General features: G+C 49.1%; 1 long non-coding RNA gene across 1 annotated transcript in view; it reads right to left on the reverse strand.

Annotated features, from left to right (window-relative positions):
- Positions 1-12,820, reverse strand: part of LOC143694867 (uncharacterized) — a 32,492-nt gene extending 19,672 nt beyond the window's left edge. The window contains exons 1-2 of the long non-coding RNA XR_013183598.1: positions 12,001-12,820; positions 9,457-9,574 (exon numbers count right to left, since the gene is read on the reverse strand). This is a non-coding gene — a long non-coding RNA (uncharacterized LOC143694867). The remainder of the gene's footprint in view (positions 1-9,456; positions 9,575-12,000) is intronic.
- Positions 12,821-17,061: the final 4,241 nt, after the last annotated feature.

The following is a 17,061-nucleotide window of genomic DNA, read 5'->3' on the forward strand; positions in this document are numbered from 1 at the left end:
TAAAAGGCAGCAGGGGGAAGGATCTTTCAAAGGGAAGGCAGTGGAAGGCCTGGCCAGAGGATCCTCACCTCAATCCCAGCCCAAGGGAATGCCAACACTCCCTTCATGCCTGGCCTGTCATCGAGTCATTGAAGGTGATAATGGGGATGGATAAGAGGGAGAAAACACACGAGGAGATCGCTGCACCCATTGCACACTGCTGGATGGATGGAGGCAGAAAACACACAGGTGACAACTGCCTGCACTGCACAGTGCTGCATTTAGGTCCAGTTTGCTGAGGCTTGGAAAATCCAGCATTTCTTCCACTCGCATCCTTCCCAGCAGAGCACTTTGCTGAGCGGGCTGGTCCCAACAGAGGGCACTGACACACTGACCACGGACCAACCTTCCCCAGCGCCTCCTCCTGGTCCCTCCCGCAGCCCGGCTGACCTCCCCGCTATTCGGGCTCTCCATCGCGGTCCTGGCAGGGGCTGCACGGTTCCACCCAGCCCCGATCCGTGGGGCCGGCACGGGAAGCGAGCATCCCTCCCGGTGATGCTCAAAGCGGAGCATCATTCCCAGCAGTGGCGGGGAACGATGGTGGGAAAAGCTGGGAGGGGGTGGGAAATGGGGGCCCTCACTTTTTTCAGGCTGTTAACTGTAATTAGCCTGGTTTCTGCGATGTAATTATCCCGCAATCTCAAAGCAAACACCCTGGAGGAAATTGCACGGTTAAAGACAGCGCGGCATTAAAAATAAATTATGAGAGTCCTGCTCGCTGTTCCTGCGGATCTGTCAGCGTTTTCCCTCAAAAAGCCCCGGCTTGGGGGAGCTGGAATCACCCAGCTGTGACTCTCCCTGCCAAACTGTCTGCCGAGACAGAGGGAACGTCAGAATTCCAAGCATCCCCCTTTGCCAGCTCGGGAGACGTTTGTCACAGCCCAATTACAGCACGGCTGCGCTCGGGGGGAGGGGAGCCTGTTTTGTTTGGGGTTTTTTCCCAGAGGAATTAAATTCTGCCGGCTATTTAATACAGAGCACGAACAAAGCGTGCAAGGTGTTTGGAAACAAGTCAGCTCCTCACGGATCACAATATTCCTGCCTCTGGCAGGGGGAGCCTCCTCTGCACTGCCCTTTTTGTTGCTGCCTGGGTGATTCCCATAAGAATTGTGTTTTATCCCAAATTTCTGTCCCTGGAGGTGGAGGAAGCCAAACAGTTCAAGAGCTGGAAGCTCATGGCTCATCCTTTGGTTGGCTCCCACATGCAGAGCTCAGCCCCAGCCCTGTGGCCTGAATCATGGGGAAAGGAAGGAAGGAAGGAAGGGAGGGAGAATTGGGAAGCAGGTCCAAGCTCCTCACACAGCTCTGTAGAATGTGGTGAGGCTGCCAGAGAAGACTCAAAGCTTTCTGTGGGCCTATTTGTAATTTTGGAGTGTCTTTTCCACTCTTCCTCTAAGACAGCACCAGCCCAGCCTCAGCCATACACTTAAAGCCACCAGAAGACTTCCCAATGTCATGCCAAAGTCCTTCCCTCGTGGCACTCCTCTCCCATGGCAAGTTCCCTTCACATGAAGGAAGCTTCAGATGACAAGAAGGTGTCCCCAAGGGAGGATGTGCTGCTGTGTCACATCCCAGGAAGGAAGCAATAAACCAGTACCTCAATGACTTTAAAAGCTGTAGGAGACATTCAAACATCTTCTGAGCATCTGCAGAGAGCTGGGATGTGGCACCATCTCCAAACCTTCAATGTCATCACCACACACTACTTGGTTCATTCTGCCACAGCTGAGGGGTCCCAGGAACATTCTGAGCCCCTGAGAAGACACTTTTTCTACAAGAGATGACCCAGAAAAGACCAGCACCATGCTTCTCATCAGAAAAACAGCTCCCTTCAGGAGTCCTGCAAATGGGCTTCTCCAGAGCAGACCCTTGCCCTGGGCTGTGGGTAATTAGTGGGTGCTCCTGGAGAACAGCCCCAACCTCCAGCAGCACCAAGCCCCACTTAGTTAAACCCCTAACACAGCTTAAAGAATGAATCAATCCCAGTGACTGTGCTCTCCACGGATCCCAGTCACTCACAGGATGCAGAGAACACGTCTGGAGAGCCCATTAAAAGCCACTCGACTGGAAAATAGTTTCTGGCCTAATTCTAGCTCTGGGGTCTTGGTCGGGGGGAGAAATCTGACAGCGAGAGCGTGTCTGCAGGGAGCACGAGGCAGAGCTGTTAACTACTTCACCAATCTAATGGATAGCACTCTCCAACAGTAATTAATAATTAATATTCGTAGCCTGCTTAAATCTGTTGACTCTGTAAACCACAGCTTCTCACTTAAAGGCCTCTCATCGTGCTGAGACAAACTGGAGAACAACCCCCACAGAGAGACTCAGCATAAACAAGAGCAGCAGCAGCTCCCAGGCCCAGTCTCAATCCCTCTCCTTGTCCCATCTCTGTCTTGTTGAGCTCAGCATCATTCCTTAGCAGTGTCTCTGTCCTGGGTGGGCACAGGACACTGAAGTCACCAAGTCCAACCACCTTCAGAGGGTCTGCCCAGGTTTTCCTGCCAGGGACCATTCAGGAGAGCAGTGGAGGGTCTCTACACACAGACAAAATTCCCCAGTGGTCTTGTCTCCTTTTGAGCACTGGGGGTTGATTTGAAGGGCAATAAATTCAATTAATGTCCCCAGCTCGAGTCTGGTTTGCCCATGATGGCAGCTGGTGAGTGATCTCTCCTTGTTCTTATCTCAACCCACAAGCCTTTCACTGTGTTTTCTCTCAGGAGGGCAGTGCTAGTGGCCTTGGGAGCAGCCTGTTGTCCAGCCAGGGACACAAGTTCACCCCACCCCAGTCCAAGATAAATATGATCATCTATAGTAGGATTTATTCAATTCAGGAGCTGGACTCCTTGCACCAATGATCAATTTGAGCTTTCTGGAGGCTGAAGTGCATCACCAGAGCACTGCAGTTTGCTGCATTCCCTCCAACCAACCCTTCCTATGGATCCACTGCAGATATTACTCACAGCTTCCCTCTTTTCCCCACTCCCATCATTGTCACCACCCTGACTGAGAGTTTCAGCCACCAGGAGATCACTGATGGCTGTGGTGGCTGTGGAATTGGGCTGTGGGAGTTAATGGCACCCAGGGAGCCCAAATCCAGCTGGGAGGTGCCAGAACCCAGGTTGGGTCACACACAAGGGAAGGTGGCCCAGGGCAGGATAAGTCTGCTGGGTGGCAACCACAGATCCCAAAATCAACATCACAAACCTGAACAACTTGAAGGGCTGGACCAAGAATTTGTGGATCTGGCCTGTGGGATCACCCAAATTAACCTGATTTTGTGTCTGTAGCACCAGCTCCAGGGACAATGGGACTTCCACAGAAATCACTTTTCTGCTCAAAATTGAAGGACAACCCTTAATAATTTAAATCTCACGTTTTGGGGTAATTGGATATACACAGATGACTTTTTTTTGTAGCTGATTTGGGCCATTCATTCTGTGTGTCTGTTACTACTCCTGCTGTATTCCAAGTTTGGGAGAAAACAAGAAATTCCTTTTTCCTGATAAAGAACATTATTCCATCATCTGCATTACAAGTTGTCTTTTATCATGACTATGATTTAATCTGATGATAAACTTCTAAGACTCAGGCAATAGTTTCACTCACCAAGTCACATTTGATACCTTATTTCCCATGGAAACTTGAAATTCTGTTCAGTTCCTTTAATCAGTATTCAACAAATACAATCCCATTGAAATTTGTTTTTCTTTCCAAAGGGTAATGGAAAAAGGCCTCCTTGCTAGCATTCAGATGTGAGCACACCTAAAAATATCTAATATCAGGAAACAATTACACTTCTTCACTTGAATTAATAATTTGCATTTAGAAAGGAGGAAAATATGCCCATAAATAAATTTTCCCCAGCTTCCTATAAAAAACAAGGACGATCAATGTGAATCTGTAGTTAAAAGTACCAAGAACGTGGTTGTTCTGCAAAGCTGTAACTTGGTTTTAAACACTGAGAAGCCAGACCTTGGGAGAATGGGACAATTTTTGCACTGTGCTTCAAAACCCCAATATTTTGGGGAAAAAACTCAAACTTTTTTTTTTTCTGGTATCTGTACATTCTTTTATATTCCAAGACAGTAAGTCCTTCCCTCTGGAATCTCCTAGGGAGCTAGAGAGTTCTGATTCCCCAAGGTTTCCAAAAACAGGAGGAAAAAAGAAAATACAGAAATACTTTTCTCTTATTTCATCTTTCTTAAAAAGAGGAAAACAATCATTTGGGTTTGAATGAAACCTAGTACTGAGCTTAAGTAAAATTCTGTCTTAATAAAGTCTGTCAAGACTTTGGTGAAATTTCCAGAGAAATGGATGTGGGGTTTGAAATACAAAGTTCAACATTTTCCTTAGGAAAGCTGAACATCGGGCATTGAGGTAAAGCAGGATTTTTGAGGGAGTACAATTCCCCTCCTACATCCCACCCATGAAATAAGGGAAATCTGAACAAATTTCCAAATTTTCAGTGTTTCCAGATGTTGGGGGGGAAGGCACATTAAAAATATTTTTACAGAAAGACATAACTTACCTATCTGTCTTTTGTTTATCAAGGGAGACCTGGTGGCTCCAGAATTTCTGCTGAGGCTTCCAGCTGCTGCTGAGGTGGGCACCATCATGCATGGAGTGGGAGAAACACAGTGTATCCAGAATTTCTGACACCTGGTTCCCACTAGGGCTGCTCATCCCTGCACTCCCAGCTGAATTCCAGCCTTTCCTCCTCATCCATGGATCCCCATCATCAGGCAAAAGCAGCTCCTCAGGTCCAAGGAGATGGATTGAAGGGAGAGGTCTCAGACTGTGCTGCCAGGAGCAGAGCTAAGACACCCCAAACTCATGGGGAAATGGTGTTTTTCCTCTAATTTCTGCTGATACTCCATGAGCAGCATCCCTGAGCACAGTGCTCTGATCCTGGCACCAGCATCCCTCCAACCAATTCCTCTCCCTGGTATCTCCACTCCCCCTTCTCTCCTCAGGTTCAAGCCAACAATATCCCCTGTAGGAAAGATGGAGCATGAGAGTTTGGAGAGCACAAAAGCAGCCCCTTTTGGGACATTCTGCTGATGACTGGAATAATGATGGCAGTCTTGTTAGGAGCTGTGGAGATGACATGGCAAACACCACTCACAATTGTCATAGAATGTGCAGAAGGCAATTTGGAATAACAAATGTTTTGAATGTAGAGCAAGAACAAAAGAGCCCCTTGGTGGCTGGATCTCTCCTCCTGTGGTGTTCCAGGGCTCTCCTGGGATGTTACAGTGTCTGGAGCAACATCTCAGGTGGTGATGTTCAAGTTGAACCACCCCGAGTCCCTCCCCGCTCTGTTTGCAAGGATCCTGCAGGAATTCTGGCCAAAACAAAACACAGGCCAACCCAGGCTGCTGAGGAGAGAAGGAAGAAGTTCATGCTCGTGGAATCATTAAGGTTGGAAAAGACCCCCAAGATCACCAGTGTTCCTTCATTCAACCCCAGAACTCGGGCACCCCAAGGATTGTGTTGGGAGAGGTCTTCCCTCCACCGTGTGCAGGTGCCCTCCCACTATCCCAGCAGGATGCAGGCTGTCTGCCTGGCCGTGTGTCCAGCTCCCACATTCCAGAGGCCTGCTGTTGGACAGGGACAGCTGGTGGTGCTGGAATGAGGCTGGATCCCCAGGCACACAGGGAACACCTTCACTCTTCCACACATCAGCATCTGAGGGGCAACCTGAGCCATGGGCAGCAGCAGGAGATGGGAGGCCAGGAAAGACATCAAAGGCAGGAGGAGGAGGGGTCCAGAGGATGAGCAAAGGGGTTGAGGAAAGCCAAGGAAAAGAAGAGGGTGCCTGGGAGGCTCTCATTTGAAAGCTGAAGGCTCCCTGCCAAAGCAAACAGTTGGACATGGAGGGCTCTCCATGGCTCTGGTTCACTTGGACCATCTGGCATTTATTGAAATTGCCTCCCTTTGTGTTTGCTCTGATGAAGTGGGTTTGTATTCCTGCTTTCTCTCCCTCCTTTCTCCTCTCCCAGGCCAACACGTGGCTTCTGTCCCGCCTTTCATCTCCCACATCCTCACAACAGCTATTGAACAAAGAGCCCCACTGCAGGGAATGAATCCCAGGAGGAATCAGGGACGGGGAGAAAATGCCTGCACATGGACAGCCCCATGCATGGCCCTGCTACCCCTTGTCTTACACACTTCCACTGCTCCCCTTGGCCCCCAGTCTGGGAAGGCAACAGACTGAGAGGAAAGATGGAAAGAGAAATCAGAGCAGAAGTTAAACGGGAGAACAGAAAAGCGGGGAGAAAAAAATCCTTCCAAAAGGTGCAATTGCAAAGTGATGACAGGCTGGTGGAAGGGAATTAGCAGAGAGGAGGGCTCTGTTCACCTCCTCCCCTCCCTGCTCTGCTGTGTGATCAGAAGGAAGCCAAAAGAGCCTTTTTGTTGGGAACTTTGGCATCCGCCGCTCTCCTGCAACAAGGGCGAGAGACTGAAATAATCAACATTTTCTGCGGCACAGAAATGCAAACACTCAAATTCACATCTCAACTGACAGCTTCAGTCAAAATACATCCCCCTGACGCTCTTCACTTAGAAAAGATTCACAGACTCGTTTCACAGCAGAGCCTGCAGTCCCAGGCCACATTACACAGCCATGCTGCCAGAGTTTGGATTTCCTGTAAGTCAGCAGAAGCCTCTGAGGCTCAGGATGCACTTCCAAGCCTATTGCACAGAGGAGCCTTTCCTGTGGTTTTTCAGGAAGCCTGTCCCAGTGGAAAAGAAAGCAAAAAAAAAAGAAAACAACACAAGCACGAGGGTGGGGAGAGGTTTCCTTTGCCCTGCTCATTCTCTGGATGCTCCAGAGCCAGGACATCATTCAGCACAAGATCCCATCCAGCAAATTCCCACCCCTGTCACTGCCATCCCCCACTGGGAGATCCATATAGACTCCAAGGACTGCAGAAAGGAGCTCGGTGGCTCTGCTGGCACAAATTAGTGGAGCTGAAACTTTAGATCAGTGACAGAGCCTCTTCCTCCTGGGAGCAGTAAATTGCAATGCTGGTCCCTAAAGACCCTCCTTGCCATTAAGTGATTAATGAATTCATTAACACCTCTAGGAACATGGGAAATATGACACGGACAGCCTGCCTAGGCTTTGCAAAGTATTTTTCCTGAGGAACAGCAGAGAAAAGTGGCTAATTAAGTTATATGGCCCATGGCAGCAATACTACATTTATCCAGAGGGGACGAGCAGAGGCATGAGATTCTGTCTCCTGCTCCTGACCAGCTTTTATTTGACCCATAACGAGATGCTAAAATCAAGGGTTTATTGCTATTATAAACCTTTCATTTGAAGGGGGGAGAGAGAAGGCTTTTTACTGTAATGACTTTAATGACTTTCCCAGCGTTCCCAGTCCAGAGGTGGAATGGTCCCAGCCTATCTGGAGGTAAGGAGAGGGGAAGGAATTGCACAATGACCTCTTCAAATCCTACAGAGAGACTTAATTCTTGCCCTAAAGCCACGATCACATGCTCCAGCCCATTTCTCTGACAGTTTTATTTACCAACTGTAACATAACCAACAGCCCAAGCACTTGGGATGAAGTGTGAGCCGGGCTCAGGCTGTGACACCTGCACTAAATCACGGCCCAGGATCACCTCCCTTCCCACCTCAGCAGGACACTCCTGCTGCTCCCACAGCTCCAGCCAGGCAGCTGGGGGAGCCAATCCATCCCTGCCACAGGAATGACAATGCCAGTGCCCCACGTGTGCCTTGGATCCGTGTCCCGGGTCTGGATTCCTGTGAAGCCTGGCTGAAGCCTTCCACCAGAGCCCAGGGGCAGCCAGGCAGGGCTGGCTCCAGGCAGGGAAGGGATGCCCACATCCCCTACTCTGAAGGGATAAATAGCTGCTGCTTGCAGCTCATTTCCCTTCCTTCATCCTGGGCTTCTTTGTGCCTACATCCCATTGTTCACAGAATCCCAGGATGGTTTGGGCTGGAAGGGACCCTAAAGCTCATCCAGTCCCACCCCCTGCCATGGGCAGGGACACCTTCCACTGTCCCAGGTGGCTCCAAGTCCTGTTCAAGCTGGCCTGGGACACTTCCAAGGGGAAGTGGGGCAGCCACAGCTTCCCTGGGCATTTTCTGTATTGTTACAGACAACGCTGGGCTCACCTCTGCAGCCACCAATGACTGCAGGAATTCCTGTCCATAACCCAAGTGGGACAACTTTCCTTCAGCCCAGAATGGCACAGAGTGTTGAGACTGGGCTTTTCCCAGTTCCTTGGGCTTCTTCACTTCCAGAGCAAGCTGAGGAGGATCCACAGCAATCCAAGGGGGCAACAGATGCTCTGTACAAAGCACTTTTACCACTTGCAGGCAGTGGAGGTGGCAGGGAGCCACCAGGATTTCCTGCAGGTGTGGGGGCTTCAGGAAACGTGAAAATTGGGGAGAATCAGGCTGGAGAGATGACTCCATTTTAAAGAGAGTAAATTGGAGAGAGCTCAGAGAAAGGCCCTATGAAGATGAAAGGACAGCAGGTATTGATTTACGTAGGAAGATCAAAAGAGCTATATTTGTATATAGTAGTTTAGCTAAGTGATGACTAAGTGTTTAACGGGAAGGGTTTGAAGGACACAAACCCAGAGGGGGTTTGTGCAGTGCAGGAGCTGAACAGGAGCAGCAGGGTGGGAGAAAAGAATGGGAAAAGAAGCAGATCCCAGCTGCCTGCAGATGTTTTTTGGCAGGGGGATGTGAGCAGCCCTGCTGACACCCAGCCCCAAACCAGTGTCCCAAAGGTTTCCAAAGCCCATTCTGAATTGCTTTCCAAGGCTTTCCAAAGCCCATCCTGAACTGCTTTCCAAGGCTTTCCAAAGCCCATCCTGCACTTTGCTCTCTGCAAGCCCACCTCCAATCAGCTCATGCCATGCCACAGCATCCAGGGGCACAGGGAAGGTCCTCAAGGGGACCTCACAGCCCACACAGAGGGTGACACCAAGGTGACTGAACATCTGAGTGCTGGGAGCCCTGTGACTGCCCTAACTCTCACAACACCCCAGGACAGAAACAGGAATAACCCTACATCTCAAATCCACTTCTGAGGACCCCACTGTCCTTCTCCATCCACTCCAAGGCTTAAGGAATTCATCCCCAGTCTTTGAACTTACTTAAGTATGACTGAAGGCATTGCTTCTTTCCTGAAAACAGTGTTTGAAAATATTAACCTGAGTGTGGCACAGGACCCAAACCATCTGCAGGCTGTGGTGACATCCCTGATTGCAAGGAATCTGCTCCATTCTGCTCCACCTCTGCTGGGTTACTCAGGATTTGCAGGGAGAGGGATGGGACCACAGCCAGAACAGCAAAGAACTCTTCTATTTCTTGAGGTAATTCAGGCCCAGGTGGGAAAAACCCAGTTGAAGTGACTGTAATGAGTGACTTACCCTCAGCCTCCCTCTGTGGGCCTGGATTGGCACTTGTCTGTCTCCCTTGTGCTTCCAAGAGCAGAGCCAGGAGCATTTCAGAGGCTGACACCTTGGAAATCCTCCAGGAAGAAGAATCCTGAGTGCAGAGGATAGGAAATAAACATATGGTAACTGTCCTGGGCTGTGCAGGGCTGCACAGGGAAGGATCTGGGGGCCACAGGCTTCATTAAACAGCTGAAATTTTTAGTTACCTCATAGTTCTGAATCTGCTTACTCTGCTAAAGGCTGAGCTGCCCATCTGAGCAATGCCAATCCAGCATTCTCCACAGAGAAGAGATGGACAAGGGAAAGGGGAAGACAAGCAGGACAGAGAGAATCTGATAAGAGAGCTTGATTGAATCACCCTGTCATTGCCTGGGACACCCTGAAATCTTTATGGCCTCACTTCACCACCTGAAAATACCCAGAAAAAGGCTTTTGCTCCAGAATCTGGAGGGACATGCAGGCAGTTTAGATCAATTCCAGTCCTCTGCTCTCTGTCCACATCATTCAGCATTTTATCCACCATTTGCTGGAGTGATTCTCTTCTCTGGGAATGTTTATAGACAGCAGAAGGGGAGGTCACAAGTAAGTAACCATGAGAACAGGGCAGGTCACAGTGTGGGTTAAATGAGCCCACCTACAAGGGCAGGACTCATGGCCCCTTACAGACCCACTAAATACACTTTTCTCAGCTTTTCCTATCAAGTGTCAACAAGATCTACCCCAATCGAGGGCCCCTTGATCCGTGTGGCCAGGCAGGGATTCAGGAGGATGAACATCCCCACGTGGCTGGAGAGGGTGACAGCACAGGGGGTGTTTGTTTTGCTCAGCCAGACACAGTCACTCGGCCACAAGCTGCTCACCCCCTCTTGTCTGCTTTTGAGGTGCATCACCCTGCAAAAATGTAGTCTGATGCAAGGCAGTGCAAGATAACACCTCTGGAAACCAGGAATGCAAATGACAGCTTCTTCCAATGTGAGAGATTACCTCAGAAAGCACCAACTGCAGCAGGACTAAAGATGCTGTCCCTGGAGTAAGTGAATATTCATCCAAGCAGGGACAGGAACCAGGCTTTCACTGGACATTTGCATTTTCTTCTTCTCTTACCCTCCATTTTCTCCCATTTCACCCACATTTGCATGACTTTATATCAAAAAACAACCCCCTCCAGCATTTTAGAGGCTGTGAGAGCCCTTGTGCAGAGCACAGCACAGCTCTGGGCTTTTAGAGCTTTTCCAGGAGATGTGGGGTGTCCACACAGGGAGGGGAGGCCTTGGAGAGCATTTAAAAGGATTCCACACACACAGCTGAGAGCTGCAAAAAGTCTGAACTCAGTTCAGCTTCCTCAGTTTGCCAAAGTGTTGCTTTAAAATAATCCCCAAAATGTCTAGGCATCAACATGGAAATATCCTGGCTGGCAGGGGACTTCCCAGGGTTTTGACAAGAAGATGATGAGATTCAATGCCTGGAAGCTCAGGTCAGATAAATTCCAAAATGTAGTGCAGTTTCCCAGCAGGGAGGGACACTGGAGGGTGTGGATCCTCCTCCTTGGACACTGCTGGGGTAGATAACTCCCTTACAAGCAGGCTGTCATCCAGCTCCTGGGAGACAGGAGCAGGGGGAGTGGGGCTGGAAGGCCCAGGGAATCCCTCCATGCCCCTGCTCCCTTCCTTGTCCCCTCAGCCATGACAAGAACAGGAAATTCTGGGTAATCTGCTGCTCAGCCTTGCACTCCCCATGAAGCTGCAGTCCAGCCTCACTCCCCAAGAGCTCAGGAAGGAATTTGTTGATTTATTTTCCTCCCCCAGGCTCATCTGGCCCAGCAGATGTTGCTTGCTTGTTCCTTTTGTTATCTCCTCACCTTCCTCTGAATGGTCATAGAAGGGCTTGGCTGGAGCTGCCACAGCCAGGGTTTGTGGGGGTCCCCTTGCTCTGTGCCCTTTGGTGGTGCCACCTCTCCCAGTCACACAGAGTTTCTGTGACATTTAGTGACGATGGTGGGTACCAGAGGCAGAGTTCATAACCTGCACAGCACATCCTTTAGTCTGTCAAGTGATCCCACTACTCAGAACATGCCCAAATAAACATATGTAAGAGCTGAAATCCAATCTCTCCCCTGCCCTGTCCCCTGGAAAACTCTTTGATGACTAAGCCCATTAGGGGAGGAGCAAATCTCCTGGAAATGTCACAGCTGATCTCTGCTGACCTTATCAAAGTGCAGGATCAATACATTGACCTGTTCGGAGCAGCAAACCTTAAGCAAAAGCCAAAGAGAAGCAATTAAAGCAGAATTTCAAGAATGAGAAGGGGGGGGAGATGGAAAAACCCCCTATTCTTGCTCTGGAGGGTGAAAAACAAATGAGCCAAAAGGAACCGTGATGCTGAGAATTATCATCTACATAATTAGTATTTGATAAAGCAGGAAATAAAACACAACACTCATTCATCATGCTGACAGCTGCAGGACCATGGTGCCAGGCTCATCACTGTGCCTTCAGCAGAGCAGGTTCCCATCCTCACCTGCATCTCAGGGTGCCCAGCAGGCCCTGGGACATCCAGGGGCTGGTTTGGAATGTGATCCAGGCTCTGGACTGCCTGGGTTTGAAGGGTGGAGAACCAACAGTCCTGGAGACAGCTAAGGAGCTTCCTGTGAGTCTGGGACCTCAGGCACACAGGGACCTTCAGGCAGCCTGGAGACATAAACTGGTTTTCCTGACACCTGGGACTCCACCAACTCCCCCCTCACGGCTGCAGCAGTCCCTGCCCTGGCTTTGAACTGGGAAAAAAAAATTAAAAAAAAGGAAAAATCACCACTTTGAACACCTCATCCCATCCTGAAATGGCAAAGCCATTTCAAACAGCCTGGAGCCAACCTGCCTTGCAGGACAAGTATGGACAGGGGCAAGGAATGGGCCTGGCTACCCAGGGAGATGCAGCCAAAGGATTTCTGATCAAACACAACCCATCCCAGCTCCTATAGACCAAAAAGCAGCACCTCCCCTCTGATTTTCCATAAGAGGCAAGAGTATTTTCTGATAAACTGGTTATTAACCTTCCCATGGAAAGGGCAATCCACAGGGAAGGGGCTCCAGAGTGGAAAAAGGAGCTGTGGTTCCCACAGAGGACAATCTAAAGGAGCAGGTGACAGAAAGAACACAAAACAAAATCAAAGAGATGGAGATTAAAAGGTAAATCACTCGTAGGACATCTAGAGCAGCTCGGTCTACAGGGCTTTGCCCAAAGGAGAGATATTTTCCTTCCTCTTTATAGCAATTTTTAAGATTTACCTTTGCTCACAAGGGTGAGCACGAGGCATTTGAAGGCAACTTGGGGACACAACAGGCAGAATCCAACTTTGTCTTTGCTGACACAAAGAGCCAAGTCCCTGCTGGCAGCACCTCACATCCATCCTGCTGTGCAGGGCTGTGCCCAGCTGCACTCAGGACAGATCCCTGTCCATCTGTCAGGCACAGCATTTCACTGGAAAAACACTAAAAAATTCCCTTGAGTGCTGCAAGTGCCCCAATTCCCATGTGAATCCTCTCACCATTAACCACAGGCTGCTGTGAGCAACAGGAAGAGCTCTGGTCCCAGCCCTTCCTCCTTCCCTCCCTTTTTTATTTGCCATCCCCTCTAATTTCATCAACTTCTTCTGCTGCCTGGTTCTTCATAATCTCACCTCATTAACCCACAACAAGGCAGGATCTCAGCTCTCCAGCTGACCACCTTTTCCCAGCACAGACAGAGCCCTCTGAACAATGTCTTTGGGATGTTTCAAAAAAAAAAAAAGCAATCAAAGCAAGTCTCTGCTGTCCTGGGGAATTCTCTGTGCACTGAGAGCCTCATCAAACCAGGGGAAAGAAAGCAACAGCAAATTTAACAGTGCCATCCCTAGCAACCACAGATGGCTGTAGTTCCTAAATAAGCATTACATTAGTGCAAAGGAGAGGGAGAAAAAAAAAGTTAAAGGAAGAAAGGAAAATATAACAGCTGTATCTTAAGCCTGGAGGCTGATGCTAAATCTACATTTGTAGATGCTTTCAGCACTGGCAATAAAAGTCAAGTTGCTTCCACGTTAAAGGGGCACTGCTGAGTGTTTTATGCAGCATCCTCGACCTGCTGATCATTTGGTGGGAACATCCTCCAGCTGTCCAGCAGGATGGGGACCTGGGAAAACAGAAGGAGATGTGTCCACAGAGGAAAGAAGTGGGGGAAAGCATTAATATTTAATGGAGTGTTTTACACTCCTTTGAATGGAGTGTTCTGCTACAAAAAACACCCACAAAAACCAAACAAATACAAAAATCAATAGTGCACAATGGCCTTCAGTGCACTGACAGAAACATCATTCGCCCTCTCGTCACTGCTGTCATGTTAAAACCACAGCTCCAACAATTTCCCCAGCCTGGAATTCTGCTGGGTGGGCAAAACAGAGGAAAAAGAATTGGGGGCCTTGACTTGAAATCTTGACCCCTCCAAAGCTGAAGAATTCTCACTTTGGAAGAGGGAGCTCAGGTGGGGTTCATGAAATCGATCACGGAATTACAGAATGAATCACAGGATCCCAAAAGTGTTTGGGTTGGGAGGGACCTCAAAGCCCATCTCATTCCATTCCTGCCATGGGCAGGGACACCTTCCACTATCCCAGGTTGCTCCAAGCCCCCTCCAGCCTGGCCTTGGACACTTCCAGAGGTCCAGGAGCAGCCACAGCTTCTCTGGGCACCCTGTGCCCAGGGCCTCAGCACCCTCACAGAGAAGAATTTCTTCTGTATATCTAAGATAAATCTCCCCTCTTTCTGTTTGAAGCCATTACCCCTTGTCCTGCCCCTCCATCCCTTGTCCCAAGTCCCTCTCCAGCTCTCCTGGAGCCCCTTCAGGCACTGGAAGGGGCTCTGAGCTCTCCCTGGATCCTTCCCTTCTCCAGGTGAACATCCCCAGCTCTCCCAGCCTGGCTCCAGAGCAGAGGGACTCCAGCCTTTGGAGCAGCTCTGTGACCTCCCATGGACTCACTCCAGCAACTCCAACACCCTTCTGGTGCTCCAGATTCCAGGGCTGGGGCAGCTCTGCAGGTGGGGTCTCACCTGAGCAGGGCAGAGGGGCACAGTCCCAGTCTCTTCCCTGCTGCCCACCCTGGGATCAGCCCAGCACAGGGGGTTCTGTCCCAGTGAGCAGAGCTGGGTCACGCTGAGCTCCTCATCCCCCACACCCACAAGTCCTTCTGCCCAGGGCTCCTCAGGAAAGCTCTGCTCCCAACTGAGGGGATGCTGGAGGTTCTTCCCCATGATCTGGGAATGAAACCACAAGTTTGCTGCCAGAAAAGAGCACAGCTGGCACAAATATTGGAGGAGTGTGTCATGGTGACATGGCTGGACCTCCAACACTGTCCTGAGTCACCTCCACTCATGGCTGTGCCCAGCCTGCATCCAGTTCAGCCCAGCACCCAGAGGAGCATTTTCCTGAGGCAGAATCTCTCCATGGAGGGGTAGGAATGCCAAAGATCAGCCATGGGAGCTCCCCAGAGATGCACCTTCATAAACAGAGACAGACCAAACCAGTCCTGATCCCAAATCTCCGAGCTCAGGTGACACACGTGTGTCTGTGCTGTCAGGGGTGAGGTTCCTTGCAATCTCACACATCCCTTTTCCTCTCCTTTGCTCTTTAAAGGTTTCATTTCTCTCCTGTTTCCATCAGTCTATGACAAAATGCAAAATTACCTCCACCGTGTCCGAGCTGTGGAACCTTCTGCCTCCTCTTGAACGGTTCAGCATTTTTACCACATTCATTTATTTTTATTACACTTCATTAGAACAATGATGTCCTCTAAGGTACTTGGGTTCTTCAGCAACCCATGACTACTCCCTCCCTCACAAACATTGCAGATTATTCCTGTTTTGCTGTCATATTCCCTCTCCATCCCTGAATTAGCTACGCCAATTAATTACCAGCCCCTGGGACTGCTCTTAGAGCACAAGCCCTGAGGCTGAGGAGTGAAAGGGATGTTATTACACAAGTGAGCAAGGTTTGGCTGCTCTTACCTGAGCTCCCTCGGGATTTTCCATCAGAACGTTGATTTTCTGCAAAAGGAACAACTCACCTGGGCATGTCAATGCCAACACGTTCTTGTTTCTAAACAAAAAATTACCCGAGTGTTTTGACAACATCAAAACATCATGTTTCATTATTTTGAGGGCATGGAACACTTTGATATTAATTCTAAAACACTTTTCACTTAGAAGTTTCTCTTCTAATCCAATTGCTTTAAATGCCAAAATCAAGTCAAAATATGTAAACAAATTTTAATGGTTTCACAGGGACATGTCAGGACAAAAAATACATTTAAATTAAACTCCATAATTTTTCCCTGAAATGGGAAATGCGCTTCTTACTCAGGTCTAGACATCAGTACAGCATCTTGGTGGACTCTGATGTAACTGAGAGAGCCCACCCAGGAGAGATGGACAATGGGGCTACGAGGGAGTGCAGGTGGGCATGGAAAACTCCAGGCTGAGCCAGGAGAGGAAAGAGGCAGAAGGATGAGCTGGGAACAATGCTGCAGGCCAGGGAAACGTCAATTTGTGGTGCCAGGTAGAGTATTTGCACCTGGGCCAGCTTTCAGGGAGTTTGGGATGGGAATGGAGAAGCTGCCAAAAGAGGCCATTTCAGAGCACACATTTCAAGGACAATCCACAGAATCCTTTCAAATCCCAGCAATTAGTGAAAAACTCACCCTGGAATTTCCTTCCCTCTAAAGCAGACTCCCTGCTTTAGTGCCAGTGCAGAGCTGCATCCTGGTGGCATCAAGGGGAGATCTGGAAACATCATCTCCATCATTCCAAGCTGCTCTGAGCCTGGATCACCAGAGAAAGCAGATCAGCGCTGAGTGCCTGGCTGGGAGAAAAGCTGGAGCCATGCTCTGAAGAACATTAATTGCGTATTAATTACCCCATTCATCATAGTGACACCCTTGTCTGCATTCCCAGTGGCACCCTTGCCATTGCTGGGACTGTCACACTGCTTTGGGTAAACTGAGACGCTTCTGCTGCCTCACCTCAAACCCTCCTGGATCCCAAAGGGTGAAAAACAAACCCAAAAACCCCACACCTTCACGAGAATCTGAATGACAACATGGCAGGTTGGAAACTTACCCTTCAATGGCAGCAGGGAAATTCAGATGAGAGGGGACTTCCAGGACAAGGGTGCTCCCAAAGCCCTCAAAGTTTGGGATTCATGGTACAATTTGTCAAGTATCATTTTACAGAACCCATCCAGGGCTTTGCTGCAGCTTCCCACAGGCAACTGCAAGTTCCCATTAAATCACAGAGAGCTGTAAACCAATCACCAGGGAAAATTTCTGTTCCATCACCGGTGCTTTTTCTTTATTTCATTATTTATAGCACTCTCTGATTTCCAGCAACTTTTTTATTATAAAAAAAAATTATTTTCTTTGTCTGAAAATTGATATAAAAAGAAATCCATCTCTCAGCCGTCATTTCTCTTAATGATGTTTACATCAGCAGATGGGGAAAAAATCACTTTTTAAACAGAATTTATTACCCGCTGACCCAAAGCTTTCCCATACAT

Source organism: Agelaius phoeniceus, chromosome 10 (assembly GCF_051311805.1).
Source record: "Agelaius phoeniceus isolate bAgePho1 chromosome 10, bAgePho1.hap1, whole genome shotgun sequence".
Taxonomy (NCBI): Eukaryota; Metazoa; Chordata; class Aves; order Passeriformes; family Icteridae; genus Agelaius; species Agelaius phoeniceus.